The following is a 6059-nucleotide window of genomic DNA, read 5'->3' as shown; positions in this document are numbered from 1 at the left end:
CTTTGGGGGATTGCATTTTTGTTTACATGTCATTCCTGGTAAAACTCAGTTCCATGAAACTGTGCAACATGTTTTTATCCATCTAAATCTTCTTATGTCACCTGTAAGAGTCTGCAGTCTGTCACAGAAGGGATACCCGACACTGAATGACTGAATTTTAAGTATCTTCCATGTGCTTGAAGTAAAAAAAAAAAGAAACAAAACAAAAAACAAAAACAAAAAAACAAAAAAAACTATACTCTTTCCCAGAACTTTCTACATATTATCTCCTCAGTTTTCACAACTAGAGAGTTTAATCATGAATGAGCCTGTCACTTTTTCCTGCTTAGTATTTACTATTACGATTTTAGTAAAATTGCACTAAAATTCCTGAGGCAAAATAACTTTTCCCACCCTCAATTTTATTTTGTATGATCGATCCATTTTCCATAAAATAGGGATTTGTAGGTCTGGAGCAGTGGTTCTTGACAACCCTTTAGGGGTCAAGCTATGCTTTCACAGGGGTTGCCTAAGACCATCAGCAAACACAGATATTTCCATTTTGACAAGGGGAACAGTAGCAAAATTAGAGTTATGGAGTAGCAATGAAAATAATTTTATGGTCGGGAGACACCATGACTTGAGGAACTGTATTAAAGGGTTGAAGCATTAGGAAAGTTGAGAGCCACTGTCCTAGAGCTTGATTACCTCAAGCTATTCCACAAACCCACTTTAGTGATAACAATCAAATGGGGATGGGACAAGAATCCAGTTGGAACCAGGGAGATAAGAATGGAAATTCCCTGTAGCTACTTTTGTCAGTGGGCTGATGCTTAATCAAGTGTTGAAAGGCATTTTTGAGGAAAGGTCCTCTCTCATGTCCTCTGAATGGAGGCATCAGGGACAGCTGGAGTGATATTCATTTTTGGAAAAACTACTGACAGGCCAAATAAAGCCTGAACAGAAGCCAATTTTGGACTCGGGGTTACAGGAGTTAATAAATTTGCTTGTTTACATATACTGAGCTGAATTGTTTTGTCACAACATGAAAGGGATTACTCCATCTTCTCAAAGCAATTATCCTCATTTTGCAAAAGAAGAAACTTAGATTCGAGGAAGTTGCACGATGCATGCCAATGTTTCGCGATCCACAGCTGAGCCTGCACTCCACTGCCAAATCTCTGAAACAGTTTTGCAGTGTTCCTTCCATAGTTAATATTGGAACTGCTGCGAAAATCAATGGACTTATTCTCTTGTCATCAGAGTGGGAGTGGACTTATGAAATCAGTTATGAGAAAAACCTAAAATAATCAGTAAAGAAAGGATGCTACAACTAAGGCCTTAGGATGAAGTGACTTTCTGTGTGGTGTGGCTAAGCATTTGAAAAAGAGACTTTCCAGGACACATGTCTTGTTTCCTTCTAACCACTTCTTAAGTGGGTGCAGATTCACCTAAAATAATGCTTGAAGAGATAGTTTATATAGGAAACTGACATATATCTATTTGGTATTTCCTTTTTTTCATATGTTCCCTTACAACCCACTTTTAAATAACTTCTTTTTTATATAATTACATTTTCTGATAACACCAAGTTTGGGTTCATTAGACACTTATGGACATACTCTCTCATAAATATTCTGTTGCTAGGTAATATCTTCCTTTCTCCTCCCTTTTTATCCCTCTCTTTCTTCTGAACTGGTTACCATAGTTCCCTGTGTAATGGGTGGTCCAAGTCTTTACAATAATCTTGTTGGTTGGATTAAGATTTGTGCTCACAATCTCTGTCTGTCTGTTTCTCTCTCTCTTCCTTATATCTCTACCCAGTTATATCCTTTTTGCTTAACCATGTCTTTATATTTAATTAACACCAGATGCACACATTACCAAACCCAAACAACAACAAAACAGATACATGGCTTATTGTAACTAGTCCATAAATACTTACCCTTCATAATTTATCTGGATCTTCCCCCTTTCTTACATTCTTACAAGGTAATCACATAGGTTGAGGCTTTAATTAAAGAACTGTTAAACTGGGGTAGCAAGTTAAGTTTTAGAAATTGTTTTTCTTCAGCATTTGATAACTTCTGGTTGCCCCTGAAGGTCTCACTCTCCATCCTCCTCTACATTGCTCTGTGTCTAGAAAGCTGGCCTAGATAGACTGCTCCCATGAATTTCTTTATCTGGTTTCTGATTACAAATCATTGGCTGAAGATCAGAGTCATTGAATAGAATAAGATCGGAGTTATTACTTTAACTGTAGTTCATCTGTTACATCATGTACTGAGACACTGAAGGTCACAGGTCAGGGTGTCCCCTTCATACAGAATCTGTACTCAGATTTCAACAACTGAACCCTTGTCATCCTTGTCTTGCATCTTCACCCAAGGATGGAAATGGTTTGACAATACTTGCAGTAGGCTTCTGGACTATCCCTTACCTGTGTCTCTTATTTACATAAATGCCTTTTTAATCAAAACTTCACTACAGTCTCTTAATGTGGTTGTATGTGCCATGGATTTTTATATGGTAGATGAAAAACCAGTTGTGCTTTATGGGTGGGGGTCAGAAAGCATAACAAATTTCCAAGGTAAACTAAATTCAGTGGATGCTGCTTGATGTTTTACTGGGTTTCTTCACTGCTCAGGGTCCTGGTACCAGTTCTGTTCCTGGCTCATGGGTTACATCAGTACCTATGCCTACATTCATGAAGAAAAGAAGCCTGTTTTTTTTTTCTTTTTATCTAGTTTCAAATTTTAACTTTGGTTAGTTTGAGTAATTACCACTCCATTATCACATTTTAAGTCACTTTAAAATATCTAAGAATGGGACTCCACTTACCTATTTGAAACTACATAAGCACCATGGGCTGTCATGTTCTTCACACAAAGAATAATCAGGCCATGCTTTATTTAAAAAATATGGGTTAACTGCTCTGATCTGTGTCTTTCCCAGCAGGGACATTTATTAACATCCTATTTCTCTCTACAGTGTTGCTGGGGCTGGCTATTCATTTCACAAGACAGTTAAATAAAGGTCAAACATGATAAAGCACACAAAGCTATATTGGGCATTGAATGCTATATTAATAAGTGGGTTGCAATTTATTCATTCTTTTTACCTGGTTATTCCTGCTAAAGGTTCTACAAAGTGAACCCTTATTTGGGATGATCTTATTTCACACACCCCACACAGCATTTGAGGATTTTTAAGGCAGTTCATAATCTATTTAAGAATCAGAGCATTTTTTTGATGATACAATTTTTAATGTTTCAGTATGGGTGTACTAACTTACTAATTATTTATAAGCAAATCACTAACAAATGGGCATAAGTACTTGAAAACAACACGTTTAACTTACACAGTTCTGTGGACTCAGTTCTGCCAGTGTAGGAAACTACAGCATCTGTGTACAATCTACAGCTGCAAGTGTGCATCTTGGAGTTAAAAGTTACCTCAGACATATTTCCAGTCTTGCCCAAGAGGCAGACCAATTTCCCAGGCCTACTAATTATAGTGTTGCAGCTCGTGTTGAGCCTTAGTTGTGTACACATATTGTGATCAATATTTCTTAAGAGTTTGCATTGAATCCAAATTGCTTAACAGGGCTAAATAGCCAAGGCAGGATGTGTGTATTTAGAAGCCTTGTGAAGAGCCCTGTTGACATTTCTCATCTGCGCCCGATTTGCTAAATTGCTTTAAAGTTTGTGCTTCTGCCAACACAGTACTTAATAAATATTACTAGAATTAGAAGCAGAAAACTGTTGTTGAAAGCTTAGCTCTAGAAAGGTCAGTTTCAAAGTGGCTGGTTGATACAATAAGTGGAAAACAGGGCCTTCTCCCCTTTCCCCTCCCAGTCTTCACTGGTGGACAGTAACCTTCATTTAGCTGCTGAAAAAAGCCATTGTGAACTTCTAGCAAAATTACAACTGAGTGGCCTCATTTTGTATTGTTGTTTTTATTGACAAATAGCACATAAAATTGTACAGATTAATTTCTGGAGAAAGTATGTATAACTATGTGTACGCATGCATATGTATGTAAGAAATTCGTTCAAGTGCACCTTAGCATAATGTAAATAGATAGACAGCATGGTGGAGCCACAGTGTCAATATAATATAACAGTAGAAATTATGACTATGGGTCTCTTCCTCAATTTTCAGATTTAGTGTGTGACAGATTCAACTGTATCCTCTTTCAAATGCATATACTTAAATCACATGCCCTAATTCCATAGTGTTTGGAGATTGAGTCTTTAGGGGTAATTATTTCAATGGGTAATGAGGAGTGGGTTCTGATGTTGGTGAGAATTGATAGTGATTTCTGCCTCTTTTTCCACCCTCATGCACCAAACAAGCATGATGTTAGGACACAGGGAGTAAACAGCTTTCTGCAACTCAAGGACCAATCTATCATACATCATTGTCCCCAGGGCATCTTGATCTGAAAGTTCCAGTTTCCCCGAACAATGAGAAATGAATTCCTATTGTTTGATCCACCAAGGCTGGGATGTATTTCCATAGAAGCCTGAGCTAACAGAGTTGCTGTGTGTGTAATCTCTCAAGTGCTACCTAGGTTTTTAAAGTTATCAGAATTGCTTTGCATATCTGTCTATACTTTCAGTATAGACAGTATACTGTCTATCTGGCTGTACTTTCAGTCTACTGGGTCACGGTGCTATTTTCCTTGTTCATTATTTTTATGGGCAATGATGCCAACAAGTAATTACTTTTGCAGATCACTTTTGTTTCCATCATATGAATTAACAACTCAATTTCATTACAGCACCTTTTTAGAGTTGTCCCCTCTTCTTGTAAAATGCAGTTTTCTGCCTTTTTCTTACAGGTACTCTATCTGAAGAGGAGAATAACATAGTCCATTAGGAGGGTGGTGGGTCTGGAAGCCACCTTTACCAGCTAAAGCTGTCTAAATTCAACAATGTGCCTGACACAGTATATTCTTGTTCTCATAGATAGCAGACCTAATAATTCCAGTGTTGACTGTTGATTTGGCCTCAGTTCCTTTTGCAATATTCATAGCACAATTAAATGGGAAATTGAAAATGACCAGTACATCCTGCTCTCTCTCTCTCTCTCTCTCTCTCTCTCTCTCTCTCTCTCTCTCTCACACACACACACACACACACACACACACACACAGAGAGAGAGAGAGAGAGAGAGAGAGAGAGAGAGAGAGAGAGAGAGAGAGAGAGAGAGTGTTTGTGTTTACATGGTTGTATGGCAGTGGCTGGGGGTGGGTTGTGCATGTGGAGGCCAGGGGACAACCTAGGTACTCTTTCTTAGTCAGTGCCTCCTTTTGTTTTGAAACAGAGTTTTACACTTGCCCAGAGCTTGCTTATCAAGCTTAGTTTAGCTAGTTGCTAGCTAGCCTCAGGGATCTGACTGCCTCTGTCTCCCCAGGGTTGGGATTAACATCCAAATTACTGTAATCAGTGAATTTAATGGCCACCAGAAAACATGTATCTTATATTAGAGAAGTGGTTAGATTGATTATTTGGAGGCTGATTTTTCTTGGTCAAAGTAATACGTTTTCTTTTTTTGTTTGCTTAGTTATTTTTGCTATTATTTTCCCTCAAAGACATTGTTTTTCTGTGTAACTGGAACTCACTGTCTAGACCAGGCTGGCCTCAAACTCAGAGATCAGCCTGCCTCTGCCTTTGAAGTGCTGGGATTAAAGGCATGCACCACCAACTACTGTCATTCTTTATGTTCTTTAAACCATTTCTTTTTACTACTGTAAAAATTTCCTGTTATATTTTGAAATGTAGTTGAAGGGAGAGAGGGAAAGGAAAAAAATTACAAGGCTACATAGGCAAATTGTCTAAATTCTACCTTCATCTCTGATACCAGCTGTGTACCTGTGGGTACGTGAAATTTCAGCCCACCTTAGTTTTCACTCTAGTAAAATGGAAAAAACAGACAGGACATGCCAGATATAGCCCTGTGTTTGAGGAATAAGACTTTATAGCTTGCAGTTCCCATTACTTGGTGATGTTCAACCTACACAGAAAGCCATGTTGAAGAATAAGGAACAGCTTATTATGAAAAGAAAAGCATATG

This window comes from Cricetulus griseus, chromosome 6 (assembly GCF_003668045.3).
Source record: "Cricetulus griseus strain 17A/GY chromosome 6, alternate assembly CriGri-PICRH-1.0, whole genome shotgun sequence".
NCBI lineage: Eukaryota > Metazoa > Chordata > Mammalia > Rodentia > Cricetidae > Cricetulus > Cricetulus griseus.
This window is presented reverse-complemented; position numbering follows the sequence as displayed.